This window comes from Patagioenas fasciata, chromosome Z (genome assembly GCF_037038585.1).
Source record: "Patagioenas fasciata isolate bPatFas1 chromosome Z, bPatFas1.hap1, whole genome shotgun sequence".
NCBI classification, from domain to species: domain Eukaryota; kingdom Metazoa; phylum Chordata; class Aves; order Columbiformes; family Columbidae; genus Patagioenas; species Patagioenas fasciata.
The window spans coordinates 8,192,501-8,210,392 of record NC_092560.1 but is presented as its reverse complement, the minus strand read 5'-3'; the positions used below and the strand labels follow the sequence as shown (position 1 = coordinate 8,210,392).

At 39.5% G+C, this 17,892-nt stretch overlaps 1 long non-coding RNA gene across 1 annotated transcript in view; it reads right to left on the bottom strand.

Moving 5' to 3' along the window:
- Positions 1 to 2,900: 2,900 nt before the first annotated feature.
- LOC139826365 (uncharacterized) overlaps positions 2,901 to 17,892 on the bottom strand; it is a 21,365-nt gene continuing 6,373 nt past the window's right edge. Inside the window, exons 2-3 of the long non-coding RNA XR_011736341.1 lie at positions 11,969 to 12,255; positions 2,901 to 2,941 (exon numbers count right to left, since the gene is read on the bottom strand). This is a non-coding gene — a long non-coding RNA (uncharacterized lncRNA). The remainder of the gene's footprint in view (positions 2,942 to 11,968; positions 12,256 to 17,892) is intronic.

The following is a 17,892-nucleotide window of genomic DNA, read 5'->3' as shown; positions in this document are numbered from 1 at the left end:
TGGAGTATGCATTTGAATGCTGGTATTTAATTCATTGGCAAGGGTTCTAAACTTTTGGCTGCTGGATGTGACTAAAAAAGAAAAAAAATTACTGTGGATAACAGATGCAGCACTAATTTGCAGAGACCAGCCTAGCTGCTTTGTGTATTTGACTCCAGGACAACAAACATAGCTGTCATTTTCCTGAGAAGAGATTCATGTTTATCCAGATTAGAGACAAGCACTTAGTGACATGGACCTGAAGGTCCAGGAGGAACAGGGTTCCACCCCTGCTTTTAATAAACCCATTCGAAGTCCCTCTTCTTTCTTTGAGCATTTTAGATCGCCTTTTCTGAGGACTGCTGAGGCTCAATAGTGTAATGTCTCATCCCAAATCTCCTTTATCATTTAGTTGGGTGTTCGGTGCTTAGATACTTCACTCCAATGAAAATCACTAGAAGATATTCTCATTATCAACTACCCAGTTAGGCTTTTGAAAACCCTACTTGACATCCTACTGTGGGTTTGGAAGCCTACCTTCCTTAAAAAATTTTCCATTGGACCTAATTTTCTTGAAGTTTAGTTTTGGAAGACAAATAAGCACAACAGCCAAGAAAAATGTCCATCTTGTGTCCAATCAGAATATCCCCAAGAGTAACTTCTACCCATTATCCCCTGTCTTTTCTATGTGACTCCTTTTAAAAAGGGAGACTCCATCTCTTTTGTAGCTACTCTTTAAATACTGCAACATGGTGATGAGGTCTCCCCAAAGCCTCCTTTTCTCAAGGCTGAACAAACTCAGTTATCCCAGTCCTCAGATCATCTCTGTGGCCCTTCTCTGGACCCTCTCCAGCCTGTCCACATCTTTTTTTGTGTAGTGGGGAACAAAACTGAATGCAGTATTCCAGGTATAGCCCGACAAGCAGAATAATGACTTCTTTATCTCCTCTGCTGATGCCCTTCTTGATGCAGCCCAGCATCCTGTTGGCTTTCTTTGCCAGAGAAGGACACTGTTGACTCATGTTCATCTTGTTGTCCACCACAACCCCCAGGTCCCTTTCCACAGAGCTGCTCCTCAGCAGGTCAGATCCTGGATTATGTTTTCCCAGGTACAAGACCTTACACTTGTCCTTCTTGAACTTCATAAGGTTCTTGTTAGCCCACTCTACCAGCCTATCTAGGTCTTCTCACAGGGTGGCTCTCCCTTCTGAAGTGTCCCCTTCCTCACTCAGTTTGGTGTCATCAGCAAACCTCATCAGGGTATGTTCGATCCCATCATCCAGCTCATTAGGAACATGCTATGGAGTGTTGGGGCCAATACTGATCCCTGGGGAACCCACTGGTGACAGGTTACCACTCTGAAAAGGAGCTATTTACCACCAATCTCTGGGTATGGCCTGTCAGCCAGTTCCCACCCACTGCAGAGACCTCTTGTCTAGACTACAACACATCCATGTCCCTAGGAAGAGGCTGTGGGAAACCATAGTGAAAGCCTTGGAGAAATCCAGGTACACAACATCCACTGTCATCCCATGTCAACTGAGCAGGTTACTTTGCCATAGAAGGCGATCAGGCTTGTCAAGCATGACTTGCTCTTGGTGAATCTGTGCTGGGTATTCTCAATCACGTGCTTCAACTGACTTGTGACAGCCTCCAGGAGGATTAATTCCATGACTTTCCCTGAGACTGAAATAAGACTGATGGGTCTGTAATTTCCTGAATCCTCCTTTAAGCCCTTTGTGTAGAGGAAGGTGACATAAAGATTCTTCCTGTCTCCTGGTACATCCCCCAATCTCTATGACTTCCCAAATATTATGGAGAGGGACCTTGTAATGATGTCAACCAGCCCTCTTAACACTCTTGGTTGGATATTATTGGGGCCCATCAATTTGTAGAGGTCAAGCTCCTGTAATAGCTCCCTTATCAACTCGTCTTTCACTGATGGTGGGTCTGTGTTAACATCAGCCTGGGTTCCTGTTCCCAAGGCCTGGGGTCAACTGTGCTGGTAAAGACAGAGGTGAAGAAAATTTTGAGAACCTCTGTCTTTTCAGCATTGTTGGTGATTACTTCACCTATACTGTTTAACAGGGAGGTAATATTGTCCTTCTGTTTCTGTTTGTTGCTTACATACCTGAAGAACTTTTCTTGTGGTTTTTGGTATCTTCTTTAGGTTGATAACTCACACCACTCTTATTCAGTGCTTCAGGATTACTGAAAAAATCCCCTGCAAATGAGATAAATTATATCGTGTTCCTTTCTGCATTATTCTGACCTCATAACACGTTAAGTTTAATGACACATAACATTTGCTACCCACATTTTTGTAATGTTTCCAAGGGTATTAAATCATACCTGTGGTATTTCAGCTGAGCACTAGAGGAAGCTGCCGAACTGAAACAGAATCCCAAAATGGGACATAAGGGCAGATTTAACCCTCCACTAGCTCACCTGAAGTTCGCTCTGTCAGCATGACCGTACATCATAACACAGCGAAAACAAAACAAAAGAAAAAACAAAACAAACAAACAAAAAACCAAACAAATAGAAAAAACCCACAAATAAAGAAAAAAACAACAAACACCAGAAAATACCCACATGTTTCAAGTTTGCTCAACAAGAATAGTTCACTTAGACATGTCATAAAACTTCCAGAAATAGATGTGAGATGATAAATAAAAGACAGAACAGTTTGCCAGACACAAAAACAAATGAAAAGCTGGTTTATTGAGAACTCATTATGTGGATTTACCTGTATGGATTTTCCACACAGAAACTTCTGTACCCATCTCCATCCTTTATTCAGGGTCAGCTGAAAGAGACATTATGTTTTCCTGGTTGAGGTATGGTAGGTACTGTAGGCAAGTCCCAAGAAGAGGTTCAAAAGAGAAGTTCTTGCTTAAACATTAATCTCACTGATGCTCTCTCTAATATCTTCCTTTGTATACCTCCTTAATTTTTCCCTCTATTAAAAACAACCAAGTTAACAACAACAACAACAACAACAACAACAACAGAGTTTAAAAAGTTTAATCGAACTAGCATGTTCAAAATATCAGCTACAAGTATGCTCAAAACTCATAATCACCAAATTAAATAATTTCTGTTGCTCCTTTCTGTTATTTGCATTACTAAAGTCTCTTGTGAGATGAGAACCTCAGCATTGTAGCTTCAGATAATGCAAAAAATTAAGATCCATCCCTATTATATGTTTACTGTATGAAGTTGGCATCCTAACGAATTTGTAGTTTATACATTTTCATATACATTAAAAAAAAAATGTATAATATTGTACTACCCAAACTGAGTTAAATAATGGAAATCACTCCTCCCATGTTCCAAAGTCTGTTTTCGTATTTCTTGCAGAAATAAGGCAAGTGACCTTGTTTAGAGTTTCTCGTGGCAGTCCTTCCCCATTTTTAGGCTTTTACTGGCTGCATAAATAGTGTGCCAAAATTTTCAAAATTTGTTACTTAATTATCTGATATATTTCTGAAATTTATTTTTATTGCCCTAATCAACAAGTCAAACAGACGGAGAAAATTTATTTTGAGGCTTATTTCTAATTAAAGTAATCAAGATTGCTTTGGCTTCTTCAGCTCATCATGAGTTGAATTCACAGTAGAAAAACCACAAAATCCCTCTAGGACATTTTAGAAAGACTTGTATTGGTGGAGATGAACTCAAACAATCTATTCACCAGCAAAGTTTGTCCTAATCGAAAAGGAGAATGAGCTGGAAAAGACATAATTCAGAAACTCTTTTGGTCCTTAGGACAGAGCTGCATCACTTAGAGAACTTGTAGTGACGTGATGTTTTCAGTCTGTTTTTCCATCAGATAAAACAAATGATGTTTCTAATCTGGATTTTATTTTGCCAAAAAGATTCAGAACCTTTCCAGTTAACTGTAGCTCTATATGACAGTAAGTATCCACCATTCAACCCCAAATTCAGCATAATAAACTCCTGTTCAAAAACAAAGAACTAAAAATTTAGGAAGTTAGAAAAGGATCTGAAGCAGCAAGCTATGAGTTCTTAGGCACACACCTGAGATGCAGTTGCTTAACTTCTTTTTTTTTAATCTGAAATCTTAAGAGCTTGGAAAAGTCACATTTTTGTTTAAAACGTGCAATATCAGGAATGCTGGCTTCAGAAAAAAATATTACGGGGCTCACAATACAATAATGAGAAGTGGCAACACTAAAATTGTAAATGTGAGTATTCTCAAGTAAAAAAAAAAAAAAAAAAGGCTGAAAAAGGCATAGCTTCAAAGAAAGGTAGTGACATTTTTAATGCTGTCAAGAATCAAAGCAACAAAAGAAATTCTGACCAGTTTTCCATTACAATGTTTTCTTTTTAATTACAATTTGATCCATTAAATACCTCACAATTGATAAAATTAATTATAAAAATCATTTTAAAAACCTTTAAATAACAGTAACATAAACAGCTGCATTCAGAGAGGGCTTCACTGATTCCCCTTAATGGACAAGAATATCAGTCTCAAGCTGTTCCAATGCATTTGCTTTATGCAGTTTTGAAATTCTAGTAAAAATGAAATCCTTTACAGTGTTAATAAGCTGAAAGAGATTAATATATACACATGCAGAGGAAGCACATGGCTCTTGAACTGGAGTTAGGCTGAAACAACACTTCAAAGAAATAGGTGTATGAAACCATCTCCCGTATCTTCACAAGAGGAGACTAAGAACACAGAAACTAGATCTCCATCTTAATCTCACTGAGAGAACTCATTTAACAAGTAATCATCGGATTTTCTATTTCAGGGCAATATTTTAATTCTAATTCTGCTTTTGTTATTATTCATGGCATGGTTTGCCTTTGTGACTGTAGTTTATGAAGTTACAAGGCAAAAAGTTTAATCAAAAAGTTCTGTGAAACTGGCAGACTGTCTGGAAGACAAAGTATTCACGCTTCAAATGAACTGTCACAAACAGGTGTTTAGTTTTAATTTACTAAAGGTTAATTGTTATCTGATAAAAATCTGTGTTTTGATGAGCAGGACGGAAAAAAGGAACACAGTCGATCTGCAGGTTTTTAGGAGTTACACAGGCAATACAATCCTTTAAACATTTTAACATACTAAAACTTTATGGATTTAATGTTAGCGCTTGAAAATTAATGGGCAAATTTCAATTGATTGAACAGGCCTCATAACAATATTCCCTACAATTTAATTGTATGGCATTAAGACAATTGTGACAAATGTGATAAAACAGGTCCACCAGGAGGCTGGTTGAAAGTTGTCAGAACATTTCATTTTTTTTCAATGCATTTCAGTACCAGCAGAACAAACAAGTGAACTTGAAAAGTTTGGGGGTTTTTGCTATGGCTTGTGAAGACTGATCCTAATAAAGTATGTACTGACTTGAACCTCTGCAGCTCTGCACTATTATGAATATTTCAGACTGTCCACATCACAGCGTGCAATTTCCTAAGTCAGAAAATGACACTGGGTTATAACATTTAGGATGGTACTCCCTAATACGCTGATCAAAGACCTGCGTTTCTGCAAAGACTCTATTTTACCTGTTCTCGCTTCATCAGTATCAAAACAGTAATCCTTTTGGTAAGAAAATAGTGGATATATCTCTAGATACTCCACAGTTTTTAATAACTTTTTTTTTTTTTTTTAAATAGCCTATCAGGATACTGATTCTTTTTTTTTTTGTTACAATAGCTTTTGAGCTTCATTTTACATTTTCATGAGGGAACTACCTCCTGTGATGATTCAGTTTCTCAGTGCATATCAAAACATTCAGTATGGATGATTCACGCTCCAGTGAATTGGTGTTCCCACAATTTTAGCAGATCATGTCCAGTTATTCCACAAGGAAATGATTCTCTCAGAACAACCTGAAATTGACTTTCTTTTTTCAGTGAGACATATTAAAAAAAAAAAAAATTAAAAAAAATTTTAAAAATTCTCAAAAGTAAAATATTATATCCATATATATTTTCTCTTCCAGTGCCATGAAAGAATAGACAGAAATATTTAAATTTTGCTAGTGAAATAAACAATTATGAAAAATAATGGTGTCCTGTGACTTTGTCACTGATAATTATTAGTTTCACAGCGTTATTACAGTGCATGTATAAAATGTACCCTGGAATACTCAAGCAGCTTCTCAAGACAGACCCAGAAATAGGATTAAAGCCTCTGAAAATTTCATTTTCCTTTCTCCTGTTCCCCTATTACCTGTTTGCTTCAGAAAATGCTTTTCCAGAAAACTGGGAGGAGGAAAAAAAAAAAAAAAAGAAAAAAAAAAAAACTTAAAAGTTGTTCTTAGTATCCCAAAGACACACCTTACTTTGTGTTTTGGTCCCTTTCCCTCCTCTTTGTTACAGCCTTTCCTCTAATCCACATGAAGACAACCTAGTCTTTTATGACTGACTCAAGCCCACTCCAAATGTGAGTGGTTATTGCAGTTATTTACAATTCTGTAAATTCTCTTGCATGACAAATTCACCACCAGAAGAGTTGCGATTAGAACCATGTTAGTACCCTGATTTAAGCTGGAAGATAATCATGCCAAACTTCTTCACTGGAGCTGAACATTGATTCTCGATCAGTAACTTTGTCATCTGCAGGGTCTTGAAAGCTTCATTGCTCATTGAGAACGGAGAAAGAACAAGATGGACATCCTCCTCCTCACGGGAAGATAAAACTGCATAGATAGCTTGACTTTCATATTTTTGTACTGGACACTGATGAGGCCCCACCTCAAATATTGTGTTAAGCCCTCACTACAAGAAAGACATTGAGGTGCATCCAAAGAAGAACGATGAACCTCATGAAGGGTCTGGAGCACAACCCTTATCACAGTATCACAGTATGTTTGGGATTGGAAGGAACCTCAAAAGATCATCCAGTCCAATCCCCCTGCTGGAGCAGGAACGCCTAGGTGAGGTCGCACAGGAAGGTGTCCAGGCGGGCTTTGAATGTCTCCAGGGAAGGAGACTCCACAACCTCCCTGGGCAGCCTGTTCCAGTGCTCTGTTACCCTCACTGAGAAGAAGTTCTTTCTCAAATTTAAGTGGAACCTCTTGTGTTCCAGCTTGATCCCATTGCCCCTTGTCCTATCATTGTTTGCCACTGAGAAGAGCCTGGCTCCATCCTCCTGGCACTCATCCCTTATATATTTATAAACATTAATAAGGTCACCCCTCAGTCTCCTCTTCTCCAAACTAAAGAGCCCCAGCCCCCTCAGCCTTTCTTCATAAGGGAGATGCTCCACTCCCTTAATCATCTTTGTTGCCCTACGCTGGACCCTCTCCAGCAGTTCCCCGTCCTTCTTGAACTGAGGGGCCCAGAACTGGACACAATATTCCAGATGGGGTCTCACCAGGGCGAAGTAGAGGGGAAGGAGGATCTCTCTCGATCTACTGACCACCCCCCTTGTAATACACCCAAGGATGCCATTGGCCTTCCTGGCCACAAGGGAACAGTGCTGGCTCATGGTCATCCTGTTGTCCACCAGGACCCCCAGGTCCCTTTCCCCTACACTGCTCTCTAATAGGTCATGCCCCAACCTATACTGGAACTTGGGATTGTTCCTGCCCAGATGCAGGACTCTACACTTTCCCTTGTTAAATTCCATCAGGTTATCCCCCGCCCAACTCTCCAGCCTGTCCAGGTCCCGCTGGATGGCAGCACAGCCTTCTGGCGTGTCAGCCACTCCTCCCAGCTTGGTGTCATCAGCAAACTTGCTGATAGTACACTCAATTACCTCGTCTAAATCGTTAATGAATATATTGAATAATATTGGCCCCAGTACTGACCCCTGAGGCACTCCACTAGATACTGGCCTCCAACTGGACTCTGCACCATTGACCACCACTCTCTGGCTTGTCTCTTTAAGCCAGTTTGCAACCCACCTCACTACTCTATTGTCTAGACCACACCTCCTCAATTTAGCTGTGAGGATGCTGTGAGGGACTGTGTCAAAGGCTTTACTGAAGTCAAGGTAGACCACATCCACCGCTCTGCCATCATCCATCCACCTTGTTACATTCTCATAAAAGGCTATGAGGTTGGTCAAGCATGACTTACCCTTGGTAAAGCCATGCTGACTGCCCCTAATGACCCTCTTATCCCTGATATGCCTTGAGATGACACCAAGGATAAGCTGTTCCATTACTTTCCCAGGGACAGAGGTGAGGCTGACCGGTCTATAATTACCCAGGTCCTCCTTCTTGACAAGCAGCTGAGGGAACTGGGGCTGTTCAGCCCTATCACTGTCTACAACTACCTGAAAGAAGGTTGGAGCATGGAGGGTGTTGATCTCTTCTCCCAAGTAACAAGCGATAGTAAAAGAGGAAATGTCCACAAGTTGTGCCAGGCAAGGCTCAGATTGGACATTAGGAAAAAATTATTCACGGAAAGGGTTGTCAGACATTGGAACAGGCTGCCCAGGGAAGTGGTGGAGTCACCATCCCTGGAGGGGTTTAAAAGACAAGGTTCTTAGGGACATGGTTTAGTGCTAGAGTTAGGTTATGGCTGGACTCAATAATCCTGAGGGTCTCTTCCAACTGAAATGATTCTATGATTCTAAAAATATCTACCACTTCAGAGAAAAGTTATCAGCTTTCCGTTCTCCCAAATATTGTTCATTTTTCAGCCAGCTACTTTGTATCCCTAGTAATGTTTTAATTTGCTTCACAATAAATCCTTTTGGCTTCTCCATAGTTCAGAACCTTCAGTAACAATATCATTGGGATTTCAGAACTGTTTGCCAAGTTTTGTTCTTTTGTTCTACCACAAAGGTGTCCTATAATGGGGTTATTTGCAGAGCATGAATAGCTGAAATCAGCTGGTTCTACTGGGATTAGTGGACATTCACACTCAAATGGCTGAAATTTTTGCAAGCATTAAACCTACATTACCATCTGTTAATAGCATTATGAAAACCAAACCCCATAAAAGTTTCTTGGTTTGGGACTTCGAACATCAAGACACTTAAATTGTTAGTGTGTTCTGAAAATCTTAGCCACTTGCTAAATAAATCAAAACTACCTGAGATGCCAGGAAATTATGGAGTGGAAAAATGCTAAGTATCCTGGGCATTTAGATTTGAACTAACAAAAGAACATCCCTTGTATTTTGAGTAATATTAATTCATTTTTCTTTCAAACAATAAGGCAGGATAAAAGCTCTTAGGTCTTTTTTTTCAGGGCTCTTATAATCTCATTTCCACATATAAAAGTAGCCCTTTTATCAGCTGAATAACATTTTTTCTCTTACAAACTGTGAAAGCCACTCGATACACTGATTATAAACTACTGTTGCTGTGATTCAGACATTGAGAAAACTGAGGTCATACATGGCCACCTGCAAGAAATGGCATTAAACAGCCAATTAATAAAAGCCCTGTGCATTTTTACATCTATTTTCTATTCAGCATCCAGTCCCTATCACTTATTCCCTTTCACTTCTCTGCTGCTTGCACTTGCTATAAAGCTGCCTTTTTGTACTGTCTTGACCTCCTATTTCTGCAATTAACACCCACTGCTAATTCCTCTCAGCTGCAGGTCATTTTGCTCCCACCCCTTTGAAGGGAGCTGGCTAGGGCCTCTCTTTCTCTCAGAGTGCTCAGTTGTTCCTCCCACACTCACACTTTGCCCTTTACACTGCTGGGCGTGGGGGGGAAATAGTTACAAAAAAGAAATTACTTCCTTCTTAACTGTGAAAAAATAACTGATACATTTCCTGGTGAAAAAGTTGGATTTCTGAAACTCCTCTCCAAGTATGACTTGTTCCTCAGAAGCTAAGAAGTCAGACCAAAGAGGCAACAGCACATCAATAATTCAAGCACGCAAGTCAAAAGAAGACTGCAGAAGAAATGAAAAGGCTTTCTGTGGGTGCATATAAAACCAGTAGCATCAGCATTTGTGTTGTAGTTTCTGTCAGCTCCTGGCTGAGGTTTGACTTCACCAGGCTAAGTCATAAACAGAAATGAGGCACAGCCCCCTCTGTAAAACAGATGAAGGAAAACTCAGAGTACACATCTGATTGCCTCTTCTACAAGTTGATTTCAAATTTCCAGACTATCAAGCACAGAGTATTGAAAAAACAAACAAGCAACAAAAACGCTACCTATTGAAAGACTTACAATGTACAAAAACATAATGAAAGAAAATTTTTATTTCTTAGTAATTATATGAGAGGAAAAGAAATGTTAAGGTTTTCCTCTGAAGGAATTAAACTCCTAATTATTTTGAAATAAATTCACTACTAGACTCTCATTAGAATAAATGAATAAATAAATAAATGATCCAGGTATCCATTATTTTGCCAGGCATGTTCAAGCGATCCTGGGTGGAATATGTCGAAGCTCATGCGACATAAATCAGTGTATGATTAATTTGTTTTGATGGTGAGTTTCTGCAATTCAAAGCTCTTCATTGTAAGGGATAATTCCACAGGTTTTAAGTCTTAAATGTAATGACTTCATAAGTAGGATTTCCTGCCAATTTCATGATCCTTTATTCTGGTCACACTAAGAATAAGAATGCATTCTGTAAAGCTGCTTGAGGTCAGGCCCTTTTCAGTAATGGGTGTTGGGCTTGGGTGGTTCAGCCAAAAAATACTTTATGAAATCAAACATGGAGGAGGTATAACTGTAAACTGAACATCAAATTTAAATCAAGAAATCTCTCACTTTGCCTCTTATAACAAATCTACAAATGTTCTGAGAGTTTCCAGAAACATTAGGATTAGGATCCATTCATAATTATTGGCAATTAAGATAATCACTATAACATTTCATGTATTCTATTTTTTAGAATAGTTTAAACACTTATGGTGAGTTCTACTTTGATAGTATGTCTTAGGACTGTTCACTATTATTAAAGATTTTAAAGATCAATAACTAAAGGTCACCGAGGATTACTGAATGTAAAAGCCTGAAACACATACTCCTAATATTTCACAGCCTATGGTAACAACTTTGAGAAGTAAAATAAATCACAGAATTTTTTAAAAGTCCATTTGGTGTTCACACACTAGTTTCGGGGGAGATTTGTTGTGCTTTCCAGAGAGGAAAGCGTTTAGACAGACTAGATCTGGCATTTCTGCAAAACTCAGCCCAGTCTTAACTATCTATTCAAAATTTGTGCCACCTCAATAAAATGACATAACAATTGCTAATCACTTTATCGCATGGTAAACATGAGTTTCTCTCCTCCAACTCTCTCCCTGTTACTCTGCTCTGGGGTTTGTTTCCTTCCCAATGTACATGTCCTTCTCTCCCCACCAGTCCAAGACCCTGTGCCATATTCCAGACTGACATATATGTTGCTGTCTGTTGTCCGTTTGACACAGACACAAGATGAGTTTTATAGCTGGTACTGTGCAGCTTTTGACAGTCACCTTTCCCAGCCTGCTCCTTCTTCAGCTTTTTGGGGACTGCAGGGTGGGGGAAGAAAGGGATGTGCTTAGTTTTGGTCAGAGAGTGGTGGCTGGCTGGTGATTTGCACACCTAGACACCACCTGCTGCCCAATTTGGTGGCTGAAGAGAGACTTTTTTTTTTTTTGATTCATATGAAGAAAAGGTCCTAATTTTTATTTTTCAGGGGGAAAGCTGTTTGCGTTGCTCCTGCTGCAAATACAAACCAGAATTCTATATTCTTCATGTTCTTTTGATAGAGTGAAATGCCCTTAGTTTAAAGGCAGGAGGTGAAAGTAATGACTTGCTCTTGGACTTCCTTCTCAGGAAGTTGTGTTCCTTCCTTCCTTCAAACAACAACAACAACAAAACAACAAACACACAAACAAAACAAACAACCCCTCTCCCCCCCCCAAAAAAAAACCAGAATGCAAACAAAAAAAAAAAAAATTTGAACAAAATAAAAAACCCCACTTTTCTTATAGAACAGAAAATCGCTGGTTTTGTGTCTGGGCTGACAGAGTTTCCAAGGGACAGCAGACTGCTGGCAGCTCCCACGAGAGCTGCTCACTAACACAAACGCACCTGGGGAAACCTCTACCCCACAGTCAGATGTTGTTCCCGCTGATGCAGCCAACAGCAGAGGCTCCTCAAGATGCAGAGTCAGGCTGCCATGAACTCCAGAGGATGCGCTGTGATGGGCATCGCTGTCCTGCTGTCCACAGGTTTCGGATCAGCTTAGTTCTTCCTGTAGTCCGTACTTTTTTTGTCTCTTCCCGCACCAGCTGTGTCTGCATGAATTAATTTATTTTGATGATTTTTTCTTATTCCCTTTCTTCTCTGGGTGATCTGAAAGACCTGTACTCACAAAACTGACAGCAAGAAAGGATTAATACCACTTAACAGAAACAGAACTTCATAACACGAATTTAAGTAGTGTGTATATAACCCTTACTCCTTGAATACAGAGTAGTATTTATTCTAGTTTAAATTATTTACACCCTAACAGACTGCATTTTTGAAGGAAGAACCGAAAAGGCAGCTTTTGCCTGTTCTCAAGATATGAGGGAAAAAATGTTGGCTTGTGTTTCTATTTTTATTGAAATAACAACAATTGCAACAACAAAAAGAGCAACAACAAAGCACTCCCACAAGCCCATCTACCCCACGGTAGCTGAACACTTCTGCCATCATACTGAACAAAACCGTTCTCTGGTGTCACGTCCCAGAGATTATTCTTGTCTGGGACAGCTTAAGCTGAATGAAGTTCCTAAGTGGGAAATTTAGGGTACCGAGAGGCTCATCATGTAAACAGTTTTTCAGTCCTAAAGGCACAGGTGCTGTGGTACCGTCTGGAAAAAGGAACATATCGGCTGTGACAATTAGCAACAGCTTTGCTTACGGTGCGCTCACAGCACAGGGGGGACTTTATCACGTTCTGAGCACAAGTTCTATCTGTATCTGAAGGCTCCAGTGCTCTCATGCCATCCGGGAAATGATAATAGTCCTACATACATATGTTTGCAGTGTAATTAGAATAAATCCTCTTTTTATTCTAGCCATTTATGACACATTAAAAATAGTCATTTAAAAAGGAAAGGAAATATGAAAGGTGGAGGATGAGCAGCTTCTCCTGCCTTCCTGCCTCTTTTGAGCAAACACGGTGTGGTACGCTCTGCTTCCTTCTGTGCACGTACCACTGCCACATTTTGGACAGAAACACGACCATGGTAGGGCAAAGGGCCCTGTGCACGGATCCAACAGCCATGTGTCAACGCAGTTCTTCAGAAGAACAGGGGAAACCACACCAGGCTGCTCTAAAGGGCAAGTGCAGCAAGCAGGCACAGAACAGGAAGGAGTTAGCAGTCCCCTGGCTCAGTTAAGCCACTGGCCTGCACTGCAACCTTCCGCGAATTTTATGCCCTTTTTTTTGGTCTCTACAAAGGGAGTTTCTAGTCCCACTGGAGGTAATAACTCGATAGAAGTGATAAAGCAAGATTAATGTAAGAAACGTTCCTAAGCAGGAAGTGAATGGAAGTTTGAAAAAACCCTGATGGTCATTTGAGCTCCTATTAATATAATTATTTAGCATGCTACAGCAATCTGGGACTCCTCACACTTGCAACTGAAAAGTCAATATTCTTTACGAGGGTACAGTTCAGCTGAGACTTTGGTAACGCAATGCTTTCCTTTTCAACATTTGAGGTATTCAAAGATAAAAAGAGATTTTTAAAAGCTGGAGGTGAAACTGTATTCAAATCTAGGGGAGCAGACAAATTGGGTGATAGGTTTCATTTTTATAAGCACTGATTTAAAAAAAAATAGAGATAAAACCAACAACAACAAAACAACAACAAAAAAACTCATAATGCACAGTGTGTCAAATAGGTAGTGAAAATCATCTGTGTTGTCGTAAGCAGCTTTTCATGTCAGTCATAATGGAAACAACAAAATCATATGCTTCAGCTTTGTGTGACAGGCTGTACACACACTGGTTAAAAAAATAATGTTGGAGAATCATAAGCTCTTTTGTTACTGTACCTTTCACACTTTCTGTTGCTCTACTTACTTCTACTTTTTTCCCTTAACCAATACTCAAGAATTCACGTTATGCATAGAGATCAACCTACTAATTCTCCTGATCTGGGACTGGATCATCAGTAGTTACCCACTTCAGCTTGGGGATCTGTGAAACAGCCAAAGAGCCACTGAAGTAAGACATTTCTTCCATAACTTACTGAAATGTATAGGGAAGGATAAGCATTCTACCCCACTGATAATTATTTATGTAGCAGGAAAACAAATGCTTTAAAATGCCCCAAAAAGCAAAAAAAAGACCAACAACTTAGGAAAATCTGTACTCCACATCTTGATTTCTACTTTTTTTTTTAATTTTTTTCAAGGTGCAAATTTTTTTTTTTTTTTTTTTCTTTTTTACAGCCATCCAGAAAGAGGGGAAAAAAGAAGATTGGGAGGGGGGAGAAGTTTGTTCTTAAACAGCGTATGTTCACTTATATGAGACCTTTAGCACCATACTGTTAAACGATAAACAGAATCATAATATATTCCTTTCTCATAATTATGTTCCTGCACTCCGGCACAGAAGGCTGCTAATACCGTGTTACAATGGTAGTGAAACTTCATCGTTCAGGGCCGGAAAACAAAATTCCTCCAATCTTAGCCTATTATGATCACAATTAAATAGCTATTCAATGGAAGTCGATAGACAGATTAGTTTTAAATAGCTGAGCACCAGGAGGAGCAATATATGACAGACAGAGCAGCTGGGAAGAAAAGGCTTGACTATAAACTGGAAAGACATTGAATTCTCTTTCCCTTTGACAAAACAGGAAAAAAAATCCTCTGCTCTAGAGAGAGGCCCCGAGCTGGACCAGTAGAAGCGAGAGGGCAGGGTTGAGCAAGAAGGTGGAAATGGCCTTCCCTGATTCACGGGAACGAGTTGACTGTTCCCACCATGGGAGTCAGCAGTTACCACTGAGGTACCTGTGGTCAACACGCGAGCAGAGCAAGACCCTAAAAATACAGCGTTGTATACAAATGGCACCAGAGCAGAGTTCAGAGTAACTACAGTGTCTAATTTCTCTGCAAAGCAAAAGTCGTCCAGACAGCACCATGGAGAGAAGAATATTAAAGCAGAGGTGAAAGTTAATTTCCTTAGATGTTGAGCTTATATGGCATGTGTTGTAAGCTCTAAATAATACATCGTTATAACATCCTACCCGCTTGAGCAGTTTACATCACACAACAGGATTTAGTTCTGTTTTTCCACCAGTTAAAGAAAGTTTTCCTTCTTCCCATACAGGGGCGGGAACTACTTTGTAGTAAGGTCACCACTTACCATATATTTGTGTGTTTGCTAAGTTATTTTTTGAGGTTGAAGTTAAAAATCTTAACCTCCAGGTGAAGCAGAAGGTATACTACATGTAACTTTTGAAAGCTGCCCCTGGTAAAGGAACACAGATGCCTGCAATCCTGTCATTAATGCTTGGAATATGTTAGTCAAGGTCACATTAAAAAGCAAGTAATCTGAACTTGCATTCCACTCTATTCTAAATGGCCAAATTTACCTGGATACACTCCTAATTGAAAGGCTGGCTGGTCACCAGCACAGCACAGGGGCTGCTTTTTGAAGGCACCTGTTTGCTGCTACTGCTGTTTATCTTTTCATAAATGAATGTGCAGATTCTCCAAAATATTGCTGGAAGGACGATTACTGTTCTCATTTCATGCATACTCATGCAGAGGATCTCCTGCTATGCTATAATTTCACCAGTCAGGTGTAGGTAAACAAAACAGAGAGGAAGATCTCCCATAAACAGGTAATCATTTCTGAAGGCACCTAAAACCAAACCAGATGAACCACCTTCTCTGTATGACAGCAATGGATGTTGCTTCTTGCAGCTTACATCTCCATTACACTTAAAGTAATCTCTCTTCTTATGCTCTGATATTTTAACTCATTTGGCAAACAACCATCAAATTATGCTGGTAGGTACCAAGTTAAAAATAAATGCACAGTATTTATCATACATGTTTAGTATATAAATAACTTTGTCAAAATAAGCATGCATTACATTTGAGTTATATCTTATTTATATACTAGAGCTGTAAAAAGTCTTTGCTGATGTCTAGCTCAGAAAGTTGATTTAGTAGGTTATTATGTTTGCTAATTACTTCACTAAGCTAAATTGCTTATTATCTCAGGATAGGGGATTGTTAAGTGACCAAGGCAATAACTTGGGACAACAAACCTGAATTCCAACCCCAGCTCACAATGACCTCAGCTAAACTGCTGAGCCTCATTTCATCATTTGTGAAAATGGAGCTTACTACATGCAGGGGAGATGCAGCTCCCTCATCTGCCAGGTACAATAAATACTGCTATATCTGGAACTGCATTCAAGTAGCCAAGTTCTGGAAACATGTCAGCTTTTAAGGTGTCCTGAGCAGACTTTGAAAACAAGACGGAATTTCAAAATGTTCTGGTGCTGAATGCCTAATACAAGTCATTTAGCATTTTTGAACACTGCCATTTTAACTGAGGATCCAGTTTTTAGTGTTGAGTAACCTTTGGTAATGTTGTCAAACCACATAAATGTCCAAATCCCACTAATGGTACAGAGTCCTAATTTCAAAACATTTCAAGTCATCCATAAAGTTTTCCTCAATGCTAAAGCATCATGACCTAGCAATAATCACGGTATTATCACTGCATCACTGCAACTGGACACGACCTCTGGTCCAAAAGCTCCTGCCCAAACCAGGGTCAGCCATGGGCCCAGTTCAGGATGCTCTGGGATTTTCCTGATTTGGGCTTGAAACCCTTCAAGAATGGAGATGGTACAATTTCTGAGAGTGGTCTGACATGCTTCTCTTTTTCTCAAATGTTGTATACAAAGCTTAGAGACCTTACCTGTGGTGGAGAAATCCACTCTGTTAGACCTTGTGATTAGATGGTTACTTAGACAAGTGTTGCTTTGTACTGGTCTAGCATCCAAGAGAAGACTCCAAGCTCATGTGAATTTCCACTGTTATCCATCTCCTAGAGAGATCTCTCGCGTATGAGAGCCTCAAAGAAGTGAGTTACTCCTCTGTCTTTTTTACTACAGCTCTGCACAATTTTTTTATTTTAATTAAGTAAATTTTAAGTATTTTTTTTCACTCATATTAATGATCCAGAAAAACAGAAAAGCCTCAAAAATTACTTACTAAACAGCAGCACATACTAAAGGTTATGCCAACTAACCTGAAGGATGGTTCTGGGAAGGCCTCAGGGATACTTCTTAGGTTTGGGGCTGGTTTTGTTTGGTTTTGGTTTGTTTGTTTGTTTGGGTTTTTGTTTGCTTTTAAATTCATGTTAGCTGACACATGCCTTGGCCCATTACTGTAACCTCTAGAGCCTACTCTTGTACACAACTTGGGCCTAATGGGAAATGCAGTTTTCCAGCTATTACAAAAGTTAAAAGAGAAGAAGAATCTTTCTATATGTATCTTTTTATATTCAAGACTTTATGACTTTAATTCAGCCTGCACTAAGTATCTGTACATATTCAAGGAGAGGGGACCTACCTGTGTTTACATACATGCGTCTTTCTCCATACACTCTTGGTTCTGGAGGGAGCTTCTTGGTGATAATGAGACTGAGGTGAGAATTGTGAGAGCAACCACAGGCACCACCCTCTTTGCAAGAAGTAGAGGAAAATTGAACTAAACTAACCTGTCTGATACTCTATCAGCTAATCCTTTCCAATTCCAAACAATGAATCAAATATCTATGCACCCTGTACTACAACAATAAGAAAAACAAAAAGTACAAGAGAATAAACATGTATAATAACGAATGACTGCTTTCTCAAGTCTGAAATAAAGCTTTTCCAAGTTTCCCTCAGACTTCCTGAGGACCATGCAAGGGTTTTTGGTAGCTACCTACTTCTGTAACAAGATGTCATTTACGGTTATGATTTACTGTGTCCCAAAGCTCCACTGCA